The following is an 18,512-nucleotide window of genomic DNA, read 5'->3' on the forward strand; positions in this document are numbered from 1 at the left end:
ACCCTCAGTGAACGCTTGCTGATGGTCTGTGCTATGGGAAAGCAAAGGAATGTCGATTCTGGTCTGCTGAATCGTGGGAGAACTTTGGGGGACATGACACAAGGAGGAGGGAAGAGAAGGGCTGCCTCTTCATTGAGTCACCAACTCCCACCACTTCCCCAAACTCATTCTCCACTCATGGCAAGGCCATGGAGATAGCTTTCCACCTTAGCAGCCTGGGGAGTCTTGGGGGATGATAGAGGGGCTTTAGGCTCAAAAAAACCCATTCGTAGGGAAAGCAAAAGGAACTCAAGAGGGATTTTGAGCAAGAGTCCATTACTTCCCTCCCAATCTGAGAATGACCTCCAGGTATCCTACCATGGCTCAGAAAGAGATTCTGGTTGTTGTCTCTCCACCGAGGAGGTGGAGAAGAAGGGTGGTCATGGTAGGATTTCTAACCAATCTGTGAGTAGTGATAGCGGCCCCATAGGAACCCAAATGGCCGGTTCCAATTGGGAACCACAACTCCTTTGTGCCTGCCTTTCTTCCCTCTTTCCTTCCCTCCTTCCCTCTTTCTTTCCTTCCTTCCCTTCCTCCACTTCTTCTCTCCACATAAGAGAAGGGCAAAAACACTCTGTACCCCAAAGAGCTTTTATAAGGAGACAACATGTCAAAACCCGGGAGATACAAGATACGGACAAAGAGGAAGGTTATCATTTTTTTCCCCTTACCTGTGAGTGTTCTGTCCAAAGGAATATAAATTCTGATCGCCGAGATCTGGCAGGATATCTTGGGGTATGTGGACTAGATTTCTTTCCTAAGGATCATGCGTTAAACCCAGGTCACTCTGGCTCTCGTTGATTGGCCAGCAATAGGGCCCAGCCCAAGCCTCACATGGTCATTTGGGGGGCTCTGTTGGCTTAGAATGTTTCTGTTTTGGCCCGAAACCCTGAAGGTCTTCCCCTCCCAGATTAATTTTGGTTTTGTTTTTCCACCAGGTAAAAGGGGACTTTTCTGCCTCTTCCTACCCAGCTTTAATCACTCAGTCAAACTGAGATCTGAGAAAGAACTTTGCTTTAAAAGGCCAAGGTCTCACTGCACCCAGCGCTATCTCCAGTCATCCTGATCTGTATCTTGCCATTGGACCTGGATGACTCTGGAGGAGAAAGTAAGGCTGGTGACCTTGCATAGCCCTCCCTCACTCAAATCCAACTCTCTTGCATGGGATGTCATGGTCTTCTTCAAGAAGCAAGGACAAAAAAAGAAGGAGTTCTGGCTGTGAGCTAGAGGCCACACCCAACCATGCACAGTACCCGCTCTATCCAACAAGGATAAGATAGTCTGGAGGTACCCAACCCCAGCAGGGAAGCAGAGAAAATTAGAGTAGGGGAAGGGAAGACAGAGATGAAAGACATAAATTAAAAATGTCTTTTTAAAAATCAAGAAATGATCATTTTAAAGTAAATTGAAAAAGACTTAGGTTCAATTTTGGCCTCTGTCAATAACCACGTGACCTCAATCAAATCACATAATCTCCCTGGGCTTCCATTACATCCTCTGTAATCATAGGGAATTGAATTGGGGACCTTTAAAGGCCTTCGCAGGTTTAGGGTTGCAACTATGTGGTGATCCTATGGCTTTAACATTTAAAAAGCACAGGATGGATTCTGAATATATGTGTACCAATACCTAGGACAAGCTTGGAAAACCAATTGATTGATTTTTTTTTCCCCTTACATAACTCTTAAATTTCAAATATTTTCCTCTCATCTGCCTCTCAAGAGCCATCCTTTGATCCTTTAAAGAAAGGAAGGAGGGATATAAAAGGAGGGAAAATAAAAGAAGGAGGGAAAGAGAAAAAGGGGAGAGGAAGAAGGGAAGAAAAAGAAAGAGAAGCGAGAAAGAGGAAAGAAAAAGAGAGACAAAGAAGAAGAAAAAGGAAAAGAGGAAAGAAAGAAATGGAAAGAAAGGAAAAAGAGAAAGAAAAGAATGGAGAGAAAGGAGAGAAAAAGGGAAGGAAAAGACAAAATTAGAGAAAAAGAGAGAGGCATAAAGAGGAAGAAAAAGACAAAGTGAGATGGAAAAGAGACAGAATTAGCAAAAAAAGAGGAAGAAAAAGAAAGAAAGAAACAAAATTAGAGATAGAGAAAACGAGGAGAAAGAGGAAGAAAACAACAGAAAGAAGTGAGAGACAGATAAAAAGAGGAAGAAAAAGTGGAGAAAGAAAGACAGATAAAAAAGAGAGAGGGGAGAAGAGAAAGAATGAGAGGAGATAAAGAAAGAGAGAAGAGATAAAGAGAGGACAGAGAGAAAGGAGAGAGAGAAAGAAGACAGAGAAAGAGAAAATGAAAGGCAGAGACAGAGATAGAGAGAGGGAGAGAGGGAGAGCAAGAAAGAGAGAAAGAGAAATCCAGCCAAAGTAACCAATCTAATACCTGGGCCTTGAATGCCTTGGCTAAAACATTGCCTGAATAGAGCACAAACTCCCCTCAGTACAAGGATGGTTTCGTTTTTAGTTTGTTTGATTGTTTTTTAATTTCTAATACCTGAATTCCCAATCCCTATATTTATGCCCACCTGCATTTTTGATTTCCTTCACAAGCTAATTGTACAATATTTCAGAGTCTGATTCTTTTTGTACAGCAAAATAACGTTTTGGTCATGTATACTTATTGTGTATCTAATTTATATTTTAATATATTTAACATCTACTGGTCATCCTGCCATCTAGGGGAGGGGGTGGGGGGGTAAGAGGTGAAAAATTGGAACAAGAGGTTTGGCAATTGTTAATGCTGTAAAGTTACCCATGCATATATCCTGTAAATAAAGGCTATTAAATAAAAAGAAAAAAAAAACATATTCTCAAAAAAAAAATTTCTAATACCTGGTATACTGTTGGTGCTAAATAAATGCTTGTTGATTAGGTGGTGTATTTAGGGTTCTATACCCATAGTCCCCCATCTCTTTTAGTCATGATGAACTGTTCAGGAGACACTTTGTGTAATAGAGCATGTCTCTGGACTGACTGAAATAGAAAAACAAAGTGTTCTCTAGACAGTTTGAGGAAAAAAACCCAGTTGGCTTCAGTTATTGGGATATTTTAGGCAGAAGTGACTAAGGAAGGTTTAGAGTCTGGATAACTGCACAGAGACATCTGCTTTCCAGTCTTTCTGCAGTGGGGACGTGACAGTCACCCTTCCTCCTTTCTCCCGGACGCACTCCGCAATGTTCATTAAAAAAAAAAAAATTCACGTAACTAAGGATAATCTCATTTCCAGACATTTCTCAACACCCCCTGAGATCACCGAAGACACCCTGGGGACAGGGGTTGCAAAACTCATTGGTGTGTAGACATGGCATCGGTATAAATATTTCTAGTTGAGAACAAAAAAGGAGGATTCCTGGGCTGTTCACAGAGCAGTCCGCCCCTCTCTCAAGGATGTACCCAGGTAATATGTCAGTAGACAGCAGCCGGAGCTGTACGGGGAGATGCGGAGGCTGCATGACGGGGTCAGCTCAGAGTGGAGACAAAGTCTCACTCTGGACTAGAGAGAGAGGGAGCCCTTGGTCTGTTTTTAACCTTTTCTCAAAGCACCTGAGGCTTTGGGTCTACCCTCCCCACAAGGGCGCATGCATCCAGATATATATAGTCAAACAATCCCAGAGCCGCTCAGTAATGGAAGAAGAAAAAACACACAGTTCTGAATTTCCGACATCATCAACATTCCTTCTGGGCCTCTGCTGACGCCAAGACACTGCTGCCTCGCCAACCCTCCCCATTCCTCTGTGTGTGTGTGTGTGTGTGTGTGTGTGTGTGTGTGTGTGACAGAGATACAGAATGGAACCCAAGTGATGGGGAAAAGGAGTGATTCAAAATGGCGGACATCTCTACCAGGCCAGCTCAGGAGAGAGAGGGAACCATGGTCATTTCTTGCCCCTCATCAGTCATTTGGCAGTTAAGGGGCGTGGGGGTAGCCAGAAGGAGGGAGTTGAGGCTGGTGGGGGCTGGGGTGGGGGGGAAGTGCAGAGACAGAGAAAGGCAGGGAAAGAAACAAAAGGTTCCTTTGTAGGATGGAGGGGAGAGGGAGAAAAGGGAGAGCATTACCAAATGCCCAGAAGCCATATTTGTAACAAGAGAACTATTCTCTCCCATTGCTTAGAAAACAACGAGAAAGAGAGAGAGAGAGACAGAGAGAGAGAGAGACAGAGAGAGAGACAGAGAGAGAGAGAGAGAGAGAGAGAGAGAGAGAGAGAAGAGACAAAAAGGAAAGGAAAGGAAAAGAGAAAAGATGAGATAGAAGAGAGACAAAGAGAGAAGTGAGAGAAGAAGAGAGAAAAAAGAGAGAAATGACAGAGAGAAGAGAAAAGGAGGGAAAGAAAGAAAGAAAAGAGAGAGAAGATGAGAGAGGAGAGAAAGAGAAAAAGAAGACAGAGAAGGAAGAGAAAGAGAGAGGAGAGAGAAAAGATAGAGGGAGAAAAGGAAATGAGAAAAAGAAAAAAGAAAGAAAGAGAGAAAGAGGGAGGAAGGAAGGAAAAAAGGAAAGAGAGAGAAAGAGAGGAAGGAAGGAAAGAGAAAGAGAAGGAAGGAAAAAAGAGAGAAAAGGAGAGAAGAGGAGAAAAGAGAAAGAGAGAGGGGGAGGAGAAGAAAGGAAAGGAGAGAGAGAAGAAGAAGAAGGAAGGAAAGAAGAGAGAGGGAGAGAGAAGTAAAGAAAGAAAAGTAAAGGAAGAGGAGGAAGAAGAGAAATTGGATGATTTAACCTCATTGGCACAGGCTGGAAATGGATCTGCAGAGAGAAGGGTGTGTGGCATAGGCTGATTGATGGAGATGGTGGGATGGTTCTAGGCCTGAGTTAGAGTAAGGTCCTTTTCCCTACCAGGGGCGATTCATCTTCTTTCAAGAAGGCTCTGCAGGGCTGGGCAGGTCATGGGTTAGGAAACCAAAGAGTTGCCCTTCCAGCTATTCCTGGATCCACCCTGACACATTCACAACCTTATTTGGCCACTTTCTACCATCCCACTCTACAATTTCCCTTTCATATCACACACAACCACATCCTTCTCACCACAATCCTCCTCTAGTGCTTCACCACGATCTGGAAGTGACACTGGCGTGGAGAAGGTCCTACTGGGGAAATGCAAACTCAGGAAATCGGTCCCAAGATGGAAAGGAGTAGACTGTGAGTCTGTCCTCCAAGGACCAGGTAGCAGTCAGAGGTTGCCCCAGGGACTCGATACTAAGCTAGGCCCAACCCAGCCTCTCTTAACAAACTGTCTCCTAATGTACAGAGCGGTGGAGGCTCTGGAGAGGAGGAGGTTCACCTCCTTAAAGTTTCCCAAACACCTAAGCAGACCCTTAGGGAAAGTCCATGGCTCAGTGGTGGAATCAGGAAGGTTTCTGAGTTTATATCTGTTCTCAGATACTGCTAGCTGTGTTATCCTGAGCTCTGCTTGCCTCAGTTTCCTCAACTATGAAATGGACTAGAGAAGAAAATGGCCAACCAATTTCCTTGCCAAGAGAACCCCAAATGGGGTCACGGAGAATCGAAAACAGCTGTATTGACTGAATAATTAGATCAAAGGATATAGCTCTAGCTGGGAAGGGAGCTCGGAAGCTAGCTAGTCCAAACATATTTTACAAAGAAGGAAACTGAGGGTGAGACAAGTTAAACAATTTGATCAAAATCACTCAGGTAGCAAGTACTAGGTCCTCTCCTTCCATGGGACATAGCTTTGGAGCTGGGTCAGCAGAATATCCCCGGATGACAAGGGACACCTCATCCATTCTTATTTTTAAAATGAAGAGAACAAATCGCAGAGAGGGAAAGTGACACAGGGTGTAAGCGGCAAAACCAGGCTTCTGCCTGCAAGTCCAGCAGAGCCTCATCGGTTTCCCAAGACTCTTTCCTGTCTAGTTATGCTTAACCGGTGCTTGGGAATCATGATAACCTAGCAAAAGTTGGGGGTTTGCCTTATTTAGTTTGGACAGATCTACTTTGAATTTGGATTGTAAGGGGAGGGAGGGTGGGGAAATCAGGAAGGAAGGAGGGAGCGAGGGAGGAAGGGATGGAAGAAGGGAGGGGGGAAGGAGGGAAGGGAGAGAGAAAGGGAGGGAGGGAAGGAAGGAAGGAAAGAAGGAAGGAAGGAAGGAAGGAAGGAAGGAAGGAAGGAAGGAAGGAAGGGGAGGAGGGAGTGAGGCAGGTTTTGGGTACAGCCAGGCCATGGAGCCTATGACTGTCATCTCCTGCCGGCCTGGATCATGCAGGGAGCTTGTTCCCAGATGGGTTTGGGGGGATGTGCTTTTTGGTCCCTGTAATACAGAGAATCAGTGGCCCCTCAACTCCCAGCGGCCTCCTGGGGTGTCGGCTGTCTCCAGACAGAATGTGGAATTAGAGAAACTGGGCCCATGGGTCTGCGTTCCAAACCTGGCTGATGTTCTTTCCCAGATGACTTTGGTCAAGGCTCTCAGATGAAGTTGGACCAGGTGTTCTCTCTCCCTTATTTCCACCTCTAAATCTCCAATCCCACCGCCCATTTTACAGGTGAGAAAATGGAGGCCCAGGCTGCTGGGAGGGTCAGGGGACGGCGTCTTGCTTCTCTTGGCATCCGCCGGTGCCCCAGCCATGCCAGGGCCAGGGCAGCCAAGTGGGAAGTCACATGGGCTGGGAGTGGTGCCTCCTGCTCCACCCCTGCCCCCCATCCCTTGGTTTTTCCTTCATCAGTTCTTCAAAAACAAGAGAGGAAATCATGTGGAAACACAAATCCGCCGGCCCCTCTCCCCTTCCCTGGGGCTTTCCTAGCTTGTTCCCCGCTGCCCCAGTTGGGTACCTGGTGGGGGGGGCGTAACCGCAAACACCCCAGTGGTGTTCCGCAGCCTCTCGGCCCAGCCCCCAGCTCCGGGCTGTTTGGCTTGGCGAGGGCCCGCTGGCACCGGACTTCACCTGGGCCACTCGGGCTATGTGGGGCTGGCGGCTGGCCCGCTACCCCAGGACAGGATCCAGAAGAACCAGCCCCGTGCCAAGATGTCCTCCAGAGCTGCAGTGGGGAGTGGGGGTGGCTCTCAGCTTAGGCTCCCAAAGGTAACCTAAACTCCCTCCTGAAGCCCCCCAGACAACCCCCCATCCCCTAGTTCTAAACTCTTCTCAGTCTGTCCCCACCCCCCAAGCTGGGCACACTGGAGAGCCCTCAAGAAATCCCCATACTGGCCACCCCTGCCCCCATCCTACAAGATGGCATAGGGAATAGAAAGCTAGACTAGGAGTCCTTCCTGCTGTATGACCCTGGGCAATCACATAAGCCTGTTTGCCTCAGTTTCCTTATCTCTAAAATGGGGATAATAACAGCATCCATCTCCCAGGGGCAATGTGAGGAGGAAACACAACATTACTACTATCATTGCCACAATTCTCTCACAGCCGTAGCCTCATGCCCAGGATGCTCCCACCCCTGAGACTGAGAACCCCCTGCCTTTTGCTATCTGTGATACAGGAGGTCATCTGGTCCCCTGATTTACAGATGGGGAAACTGAGGCTCAGGGTAATTCAGGCCCACAAGATCCTAGTTCTAAAGCTAGAGGAGACCATGCTCTAGCTTCCTCATTCTAGAGAAGGGAGAAGGAGGTGGCATGGAGGGTGAGTGTCTCAGTGTCACAAAGTTCTCAGTGACAAAGCTGGGATTCAGACCCGTATTCTTGGACTCCGGGCTACACTGACTACTCCACCGGTGGCCTGAATGTCCAGCATTTTTGTCCCAGGCCGAGACCAGAAGAAAGTTTGAAAAGGCAGAGTCCCAAATCCACACCCAAGCATTTTCTTTGGCTGCTTCTTGCTGGAAGAATAGGGTAAGGTTGCAGATTCATCGCTGGAGGCTCTGGAAGTGGAACTTTCAGAAGCAGAAGGGTCTTCAGAACAGGAGATGGAAGAGCCGGGGGAGCCAGAGGTCAAGCACCTCTTTACCTCTGTGGATGAGGATGACATACTAAGTGGATAGTATAAAATATCATTAGCTCCATTTTATAGATGGGAAAATTGAGGCTCCAAGAGCTCATAAAACCATAGGTTTAGAACTGGAAGGGAACTTGGCAGGCTATTGAGCCCAACTTTGTCATTTTACAGAGGAGGAAACTACAGGAGGACTTGCTTTTTTGAGAGTAATTTTTAAAAAATTCATTATTTCTTTTTTTAAATTGACTTCCAAATTTTTCTTTCTTCTGAAAAGGAAAACAATTGATGTTATACATGTGAAATCACGTAGAACAGTTTATTTCCATATTACCTATATTGTCAACAAAACAAAAATAAAGTGACAAAATTATACTTTTATGTACACTCAGAGGGTGTTAGTTCTTTCTCTAGAGGTGGACAGCATTTTGCATCATGAGTCCTTTGGAAATGTCTGGATCAAGATATTTATCAGAGTACCCAAGTCTTTGACAAGTGGGACCATGGCAGCATTACTGTTCCTGTGCTCAAAGATCTCCTGTTTCTTCTCACTTCACTTTGCATCAGTTCATATAATTCTTACCACACTTTTCTGAAATCACCCCCCTCATCACATCTTACAGCCCAACGGTATTCCATCATAATCATCTGCCACTCAGCCATTCCCCAACGGATGAGGATCCTCTCAATTTCCAATTCTTCTACTACAAAAAGAGCTGCTATCAATATATTTGTCCATATAGGTCCTCTTCCTTTTTTTCTGATTTCTTTGGAGTACAGTCCTAGTAGCAGTATCACTGAGTCAAAGAATATACTTTATTGGAACAAAAGGATTTGCAACTGTCAATGCTGAAAAATTGCCTATGCATATATCTTGTAAATAAAAAGTTATAAAAAAAAACAAAAAAAGGATATACTTTATATCTCTTTGGCCATAGCTCTAAATTGTTCTCCAAAATGGTTAGATGAGTTCACTGCTCCATTAATTCATTAATGTGTGTATATTCATGTATTCCCTTCATCATTTGTCATTTCTAACAGGTGTGAAATGATATCTCAGAGTTGTTTCAATTTGCATTTTTCTAATCGATACTGGTTTAGAACATTTCTGAAGCATGACTATAGATTTGTTCGATTTTTTCTTTTGAAAAGCATCTGTTCATTTAACTATTGACCATTTAACAATTGGGAATGACTTATTTTTATAATTTTTACTCGGTTCCCTATATGTTTGAGAAATAAGGCCTTTATCAGAGAAACTAGCTGCAAAAAAAATTTATATTGCTTCATTGTCTCTGGTAGTTTCCCTGATTCTCTCTTTTAATTATCTCTTTTTTTGCTTTTGCTATCCCTGCCTTTCTTACTTTGACTAAAGCATAATAGATTCTGCTCCAACCCTTTATTTTAACTCTACTTGTGTCTTTTTCTTTCACTTGTATCTCGTGTAAACAATATATTGTTGCATTCTGGTTTCTAATCCATTCTGCTAGCTGCTTTTGTTTTATGGATGAGCTTATCCCATTCCCATTCACAATTATGATTACTAACTGTGCTTTCCTTTCAACCTATTTTCTTCTGTTGATCCTTCTCTCTTGTTTTATCCTGTCCCTCCTCAAACATCTGTTTTGCTTCTAACCTCTGCCTCCCTTAATTAACCCTTCCTTCTATCATTGTCTCCCCCATATCTCTTATCCCCTTTCCCCACTATTTCCCTATCCCCAATTGAGTGTGTGTGTGTGTGTGTGTGTGTGTATTCTTCCCTCTTCGAACCAATTCCAATGAGAGTCCAGTTCAAATATTGCCCTCCACCCCTCCATTTTCTCCTCTGCTGTAAAAACTTTGTCAACTGCTTTAGTGTGAGAAAAATTCCCCCAGTGTATCCCTCTTTTCCATTTTCTCTTAGTGCATTCCTCTTTCTCACTACTTCAAATTTTTTGGAGATCAGATCAATATAATCGGCTTACATCCATGCTCTCCTTCTAACTTAGCTAATAACGACAAAGTTCTTAGGAGATACATGCATCGTCTTCCCAATAGGAATATAAATAATTTAACTTTATTGAGTCTTATGATTACTCTTTCAAGTTTCAAATATCTCTCAAATCTTATGTTTATCAAATTTTCTATTCAGTTCTGGTCTTTTCATCAGGAATGTTTGGAAGGACTTTATTTCTTTAAATTATTTTTCCCTTTAAAGATTATACTCAGCTTTGCTGGATAAGTTATTCTTTTTTTTGGAGGGTGTAGATTATTCTTTTTTTTTCTTTTTTTTATTTAATAGCCTTTTATTTACAGGTTATATGTATGGGTAACTTTACAGCATTAACAATTGCCAAACCTCTTGTTCCAATTTTTCACCTCTTACCCCCCCCCCCCCTCTCCCCCAGATGGCAGGATGATCAGTAGATGTTAAATATATTAAAATATAAATTAGATACACAATAAGTATACATGACCAAACCATTATTTTGCTGTACAAAAAGAATCAGACTCTGAAATATTGTACAATTAGCTTGTGAAGGAAATCAAAAATGCAGGTGGGCATAAATATAGGGATTGGGAATTCAATGTAATGGTTTTTAGTCATCTCCCAGAGTTCTTTCTCTGGGCGTAGCTGGTTCAGTTCATTACTGCTCCATTGGAAATGATTTGGTTGATCTCATTGCTGAGGATGGCCAGGTCCATCAGAACTGGTCATCATATAGTATTGTTGTTGAAGTATATAATGATCTCCTGGTCCTGCTCATTTCACTCAGCATCAGTTCGTGTAAGTCTCTCCAGGCCTTTCTGAAATCATCCTGCTGGTCATTTCTTACAGAACAATAATATTCCATAATATTCATATACCACAATCTATTCAGCCATTCTCCAACTGATGGGCATCCACTTGTAGATTATTCTTGATTGTAATCCTAGCTTCTTTGCCCTCTAGAATATCATACCCAAGCCCACCACTCTTTTAATATGGATGCTCCTAAATGTGTGATCTTGCGGAGGCTCCATGATATTTGAATTGCTTCTTTCTGACTGCTTGCAATAGTTTTTTCTTGACCTGCGAGTTCTGGAATTTGGCTACAATATTCCTCGGAGTTTTCATTTGGGGATCTCTTTCAGGAGATAATTGAGAATTCTTTCCATTTCTATTTTACCCTCTGAATCTAAGGTATCAGGGCAGTTTTCCTTTATAATTTCTTGAAATATGATTATCTGGGTTCTTTTTTATCATGACTTTCGGGTAGTTCAACAATTCTTAAATTATCTCTCCTTGGTCTATTTTCCAACACTACAAAATTTGATTTGAGGAATTATTTTAAAGTTGTTTGGAGAGGAATGTTGGGAGTATACAGTTGGGTTGATGTCTCTACCATCTTGGCTGTATCTGTTGAGGGACTTTTTTGTCTTTTCATCACGTTCCCAGTGAATGTGAAGCACAGTCCTTGGCACATAGGAACTTAATAAATGCTTGTGGATTTTACTTGACTTGCTCAAGCTCACCCAGCTTGGTAGCAAATGTCTTAGACTATATCTGAATCCTGGTCTTCCTGATCCTAAGTACAGCTCCGACCACACAGGTAAAATGTCTTTAGGTAAATCTCTTTAGGTAAAATGACTGGCCAAGGGTCACATGGGTAGGGTGATCAGCTTTCAAACCCGGGCTCTCTAGTGTCAAATCCAGACTGTTTTCACAACAGGCATCTACCTTGCTCATATGTCCTAAAACGGCTAGGCTCTCCTCTCTCTTGATTGAGGTAGTTTTAATCCTGCTAATGAGTTTAGTGGGTGTTAATAGATTTAATATACTTCCCCCATGGGATCACTTTAGTATATTATTAAACAGGAACCTTCAGTCCCTTCACCCAGAGCAGAGACTAATGGTGTACATCTCAGACACAGGAATAGACGCATGGAAACTCACAGTAACTCTCACATGCTGGCCCAACAAAAGACTGAGCGGGGGCCGATGGCTTGGGCGATCATGGTGATGTCAGGCACTAGAATGGAGAAGGAGAGAGTTCTTTTGTAGGAAAAGTGGATGCGACTTGGTGACCGCCTGGTTACGGGAGATGAAGGATTAGGATGAGTCAAAGATGACTCCAAGGTTTGGGGTCTGGGTGACCGGAGAACAGTGGTACCATTGATGGGAACAGGAAGGCTGGGAGGAGGAGCTACTTGAGGCTTTTTTTGGTTCTGTACATGGAGTCCCAGAATCTTACAGCTGGCAGGAATCTTTGTGACCAGAAGGAAGCACTTGTTCTGGTGGACTCAGAGGATCTGGGTTCAAAATCCCAACTCTCTGTGACCTTGTCATCTAAATTCTTTAAACCTCAATCAATAAAAATTTATTAAGCACTGAAAATGCATTAAGCATGTGGCAGATACTGTGCTAAGTCTCATTTTCCTTATCTGTAAAATGGGAGGAGAGGGAAATGGACTAGTTGGTATCCAAGGTCCTTTCAAGCTCCAGTTCTGATGTTCCTATGACTCTATACCCTCCCCATTAAACCTCAGCCTGGAACGCAATGATCACAGTCCATCAGAGGCACAACTAGGATTAGAATCCCAAATCGGGTCACGGCTTTTGACACAGGTGAAGTTGGACATCCAGGTAAGATCTCTCCAGTGGCCCTCAGTGATACCAGAGTTCTCCTTGGGGGCCTTCTGCCATTCTGTCAGTACATACACACATACACACACACATACACACACAATCCAGGCCCCCCAATTTTATTTTCCACTTGAACCCTCCTTACCCCTTAGCAGTAACCCTAAACTTCCTTTCCTGTTCCCCTCTCTTTGCAGTCCCTGCTACTTGACCCCCAAATCACAAAGGCACCAAATGCCCTCAATGGGTCTACAATGAGAGTGATAGCCACCCAGGACAGAATCACAATTCTTGCTGCCCTGATCTGATCGCAGCTGGAGTCCTGGACTCAAGTTCTGAGCGTGGTATTTGAGGAAGGGTCTTCACAAGCTGGACCCCATTCGGCGGAGAGAGACCAGCTTGATGAGCAGAGTGACCAGGATGATGAACAGAGTGGGAATCTGAGAGTCCGTTTAGGGAAGGGATAAGAAGGGATGTTTCAGAGGGCACTAGTATTGGGGGGAAGAGTTGCCATGTAGAAGAAAGATCAGGCTTTTTCTGGGTCACCAGTCAAAAGTGCCCTGCCTGCCCTCTGAGAGCTTCCCTTATAAGGGCAGGGGGAGGAAATTCTAGGGTCAGATTTGCACCAAATGGGCCAAGGGAGTAGGGTCATAGGGTCTCAGCTGTAAGAGGATCCCAATATTCTATTTATTCTGGGCTTCTAGGTGTGGTCCCTAACCCCCATCACTCTTTCTATCCTAAATCCTCTCCTTTCTCCTTACTGAGTGCTCTAACAAAAACCCAGCCCAAAGCCCCCCACTGTCTCTATGTCATCTTTCTCCTGCACTCCCAGTCTAGCCCAGCTTAATCTGGTTACTGGGTCTTGCCACTCATTGAGTCCCTACCACCCTCTTTCTGCTTTTCATCTGTTTCTTCCTCCCTTTTTCCTTTCCTCTGCCCCGGACCATGAGTGACTTGAGGTCAAGGGCAGGACTTTCCCTCCTGCTGGATTTCCCCTCCTCGAGCACAGGGAAGACACATCGGAGAGAGGCTGGGGGTCCCACAGATTTTCTGGGAAGTGTCCTACCCACCCCTTGGTCCCCACTTTGTGCTTAACAAAGGATGCTCCTTTTCACCAGTCATCGTTCCTCCGCCCCTGCTCCTCCAGCACCCCCAGGGCCAAACTGCCATATCCCCTCCTTATCCCTGGAATGGCCTCACCCACAAGAGGGCTGTCTGTGCCGGTGTGGATAGGGGAGGAGATTGTGGCTGGCTTCTCCCCGGCCCACGCAGAGGATTAGGATGGAGGATTAGGATGAACAACGATGTTATGGGATGGTAACCAGCACCCCCTCTCCAAATCCCCTTCCCCGTCTCTTCCTCTCTTTCCCTCCTTCCCTCCTCCCTTTCTCCTTCTTTCTCCCCATCCCACTCAGAGCCAGTTCTGCAATAGCTCGGAGGCCGCCATGGCCATGCCGCTTTTACTTTTCACAAAAGCATCGAATCTCAAAGCGTGGCTCAACAGGCTCCTCATCCAACGGGCACCCAACAGGAGCCCCTAACGTAGCCCACCGGGCGTCCTCCAGCCTGTGCTCAAAGGACACTAAGGGGAACCCACTGGCCACCCAAGCAGCATCTCCCACACACAGAATAGACTTGTTTATTCCTCCTTCCTCACAAGATCCCCCAAACATCTTCACTTCTTCTTTATTGTCATTGTTCTTCAATCATATCTAACTCTTTGTGACCCGATGTAGGGCTTTCCTGGCAAAGATACTGGAATAGTTTGGCATTTCCTTCGGCTGATTTACAGGTGAGGAAACTGAGGCAAACAGAGTGAGCGTCTGAGACTGTATTTGAACTCAGATCTTCCTGATATCCTGCCCTGGCTGCCTCATTTTCCTGCTTACTTCTGTAATTTTTTCCCACTTCATGGTCCGGCTCTGGATGAACTTCTCTGACTTCTCCCGCCCACAGAGATCTTTCTCCCTTCCCTGGATTCCTGTAACCTTTACCATTCTTCTGGGGTGGGAGCTGTGACTCATTCAATGTCGCCTCTCCTAAGGTCCCAGTACCGGGTCTGACCCACCATGGGTGATCATTGTTGACTAATGCCAAGGCTTCTGACTCCTCTGTCTGAAAATCAAGGTCCTCCCCAATCTGGCCCCACAATTCCCCTTCTCCACCTCCCCTCGCTTTTATTTGATATTATTTATACTACAATCTTTGCAGGCTAACAGAACCCCATGTTCCCCTTCTCCACCATCTTTATTTCATATTATTTATTCCACAATCTTTGCAGGGCTAACAGAACCAAAATGAGATGGATAGTTCATCCCCACAACTTAAAATAAAACTTTTGTGCAGCAAAATCTGTTGTGCAAACCCTTATGAAAACCTTGTGATAGCCCAGAAAGAGTTCCGTAATTACCCGGAGATAAGTTATCTCTTTGATCCTCCCTTTGGGGGGAACGTGCTATTACTACCCCTTTTTTACAGATGAAGAACTGAGACAGACCAGGGCCAAGTGGCTCACCCAAGGTTACCCAGGAAGGAAGTATCTGAGGCTGCATTTGAACTCGGGATTTCCTGAGTTCAGGTCCAGGCTTTAGCCACTAAGTCGATGTCTTTGGGCAAGACATCTTCCTCTGAGTCTAATCTTCCTTTTCTGTAAAATGAAGTGGGGAGGGGGCTTGAACGGACCGAGGGCAGGGGTTCCTCCCAGCCCGCTGTGTAGTCTCATGACTGCTCTGGCTCGAGCCCCCAGCTATGTGCTCCCATGGAAGACTGACTGGCGGTTCTTGTGGCCCGCTCCGTTCACACACTTCTCATATGACCCATATGAAGGCTGATGGCGGCCCTGACTGGGCACATGACCTGTCCCGACTGACCTGGGCCTCCCTCTCACCTGCCCTCTGTGACACTGATTTGGAGAGGGGGTGGCAGGGAGCTGGTGGGGCTAGCGGGGCCAGGGGACAGAGTGACAGAGAAGAGGAGAGGGGACATCAGGGAGGGTGGGGGTGGGGAACAGGGGCTGGGAAAATCTCTGCCCCCAGCCAGCATGAAGGGATCCAGGGAGGGTAGGGGCCGGGCGGCCCTGGTGCTGTACAGCTGCAGGCCTGCTCCCCAGTGGGCCGCCCTGCTGGAGAATGCCCTCTTTGTTCCTCAGCTTTAAAGGGTAAGAGAAACACTTATGCATGGCAAATTAGCCCCCAAATGGATTTCTCTAAAACACCCAATTGTCTCAGCAGCCTGCAGCTGCAGGGAAGTTCCAGGGAGATGAGGGGAGGGGGTGGCTTTGGGGTGATCGCGGGCCGGGGGCTGGAAATGGGGCCATTTCATCTTCCCACCTCCCTTCGGGGAGGCAGACAATTCTGGAATTGAGGAGCTGGAAGCAACTCAGAGGCCCCCAGCCCAACCCCCTCCCTTTACAGAGGGGGAAGGGAGGCCAGGCCTGGGGAAGGGACTTACCTAGGGTCAAACACACCCCTTCATGGCATCCCTGGGGCCCCCACTCTGAGCTGCTCTTGGAGACATCCTAATTAGGAGGGAAAGTGCTCAAGGACCCCAAAGGGCCAGCCCAGTGCAGAGACTGATGGTCTGAACTCCCGCCAAAAGTCTGATGTTCTCTGTTCTAAGGTTCTGTCTAGTTCAAGCATTCTGTTCCAAGCTTCCTTTCAGTTTCAACTTTTTATGATTTCAGCTCTAACCCTGACATCCCCTGTCCTAAGGACCCTCCCAGCTCTGACATCCCCTGTTCTAAGCTCTGAGCATCTGGCTCTCTGGCCATCACCCTGCCCTAAAGCTGCCCCCCCCCGGGTGGTCCAAAGCAGTGTGGAGGCTGCAGGATGTGTGCCAGTCAGAGGGCCTGGGTCCCAGCCCCAATATAGTTCTCTGATGCAGATCGCGCCTCTCCGGGCCTTAGTCAATGCCATATTGAGGCAGCCCCTGATGGCCCAGCTGATGGGCCAGGGGCCCTCCCCACACAGGCTCCAGTCCCTTTTTGGAGCCACATTGAAAACCTCCCGGGGCCATCAGACACCAAGGTCATCTCCGGGACACAGATAAGGCACTATGACCTCTCAGCTTGTCTCCTTGATCTATTGCCCTTGTGGGCCCTCTCTGGGCCTCAGTTTCTCCTTCAGTAAAATAAAATTAAAAGACTGGATTGGACCAAGACTGGCAGCCAGACTGGTGAAGCCCTCTCAGTATCATGGTTTGAAATGCATCAGATAAAATCACAGGAGTCTAACTGCGGACCTACTGTGTGCCCAGCTCTCTGCAAGCATTTCCAAGAACGCAGAGATGAATAACATATGTAGGATTGCAAAGGAAGCCTAAAGCAAAGGAAAATTCAGAATCCGATTTTCTTTCCATCCAGATTCATGGGTTCCTTCAAATTGATTCATGGACCTTTGGGGGATCTTGGGAGCCCCTGGACCAGAGGCCCCCTCAGGTCCCTCCCAGCTCTGCTGTTCTGCTGTTTGGATCCCATGGCTGTGGGAGTGGGGTGACACTAAAAGGGTAAGAGTTGGGATTCTAAAAAAGTGCCGACTAGATAGCTACTTCCTTCAAAGACTTTTGGTGGTTTGGAGATAAAATAGAAATTTATCACTTTGACATTTAAGGTCCTCTCCAATCTGGCTCCCAATGTCCCTTTTGCAGATATTTCTTAGTACTATCACTCACTTTGTGTTCCAGACAAATTTCACCTATTGGCTGTGCTCCCAACTGGACATCTGAATCCAGCCTCCAAGCAGTGGCCCACACAGCCCCTTCTACCTAAAGCACCCTCCCTTTCTCCTCTGTCGGCTAAAATCCTTCTCTTTTTTCAAGACCCAGGAAGCTTGGGAGCTGCAAATGCCCTGAAATTTCTCTCATGTGCTTTCTCTGGAATCCACCATCCCCTAGTCAATAAAGTATTTTTTCCCAGAAGTCAAGGGCTGACCATATCCATAGCCATCTATTTGCTAGAACTCCAATGGCTCCCCATTGCGATCCTGCTTAGAGTTCATGATCCTTGACATCTAGTTTGAAGTGTCCAAAAGGCAGTTGAAGACATAACAACAAGATTATACAATGATCAGTTCTGACGGACGTGGCTCTTTTCAACAATGAGGAAAAAAAAAGACTTTCACAATAAAAAAAAGAAACAGGCTTGATCATGTCACCTCTATTCAATAACCTCAAGTGGTTCCCCATTGCCTCCAAAAGCAAATACAAAATGCTCTGTTTGACGTTCAGAACCTTTTCTAGCCTAACCCCCTTCCTGCTTCTTACAATCACTCCCCAAAACACATCCTTTGTCTAGTGCCATTGGCCCCCTGGCTGGTCTACAAACAAGGCCGTCCGTTTCCTGGCTCTGGGTGTTCTCTACGGCTCTCCCCCCCCCCCCCCGCCTTGAACATTGTCCCTCCCCTGCGCCAATTACTGATCTCTCTCGTTTCCTTTAAGTCTCAACTAAAACCTCATTTTCTAGAGGAAATGCTTACCCAACCCCTCAGTTCCAGCACCTTCCCTTTGTTAAATATTTCTTATTTATCCTGTATGTATAGTTTGGCGTGTGTGTATGTGTGTGTGTGTGTGTGTGTGTGTGTGTGTGTGTGTGTGTGTACAGGGGCTATCTTTTGTGTCTTTCTGTATCTTAGCACAGCACTTGCCCTCTAACGGGTTAGTAAATGTTCATCAATACATGTTTTTCGGTCTTTGTCTCCTCCCCACCCCCAACCCTATCAGACTGTAAGCTTCTTGAGGGCAAAAATTGTCTTATTAATCTTTTTGTATCTCCAGTACTTAGCATATACCATGTGTTTAATAAATGCTTACTGACTTTAATAAATGCTCCCTCCCAGCTCTTTCACCCCCTGTTCTAAGCTCCTTCCCATTTCTGACATCCCTTGCTCTAAAACCTCTCCCTTCCCCTTCCCTCCCTTTTTTCTCCTCTCTTCTTTCCTTTTCTCCTCTCCTCCACTATAAAGCACCAAACGGCGACTTTTACATCATTATCTTATTAA

This window comes from Sarcophilus harrisii, chromosome 5 (assembly GCF_902635505.1).
Source record: "Sarcophilus harrisii chromosome 5, mSarHar1.11, whole genome shotgun sequence".
NCBI lineage: Eukaryota > Metazoa > Chordata > Mammalia > Dasyuromorphia > Dasyuridae > Sarcophilus > Sarcophilus harrisii.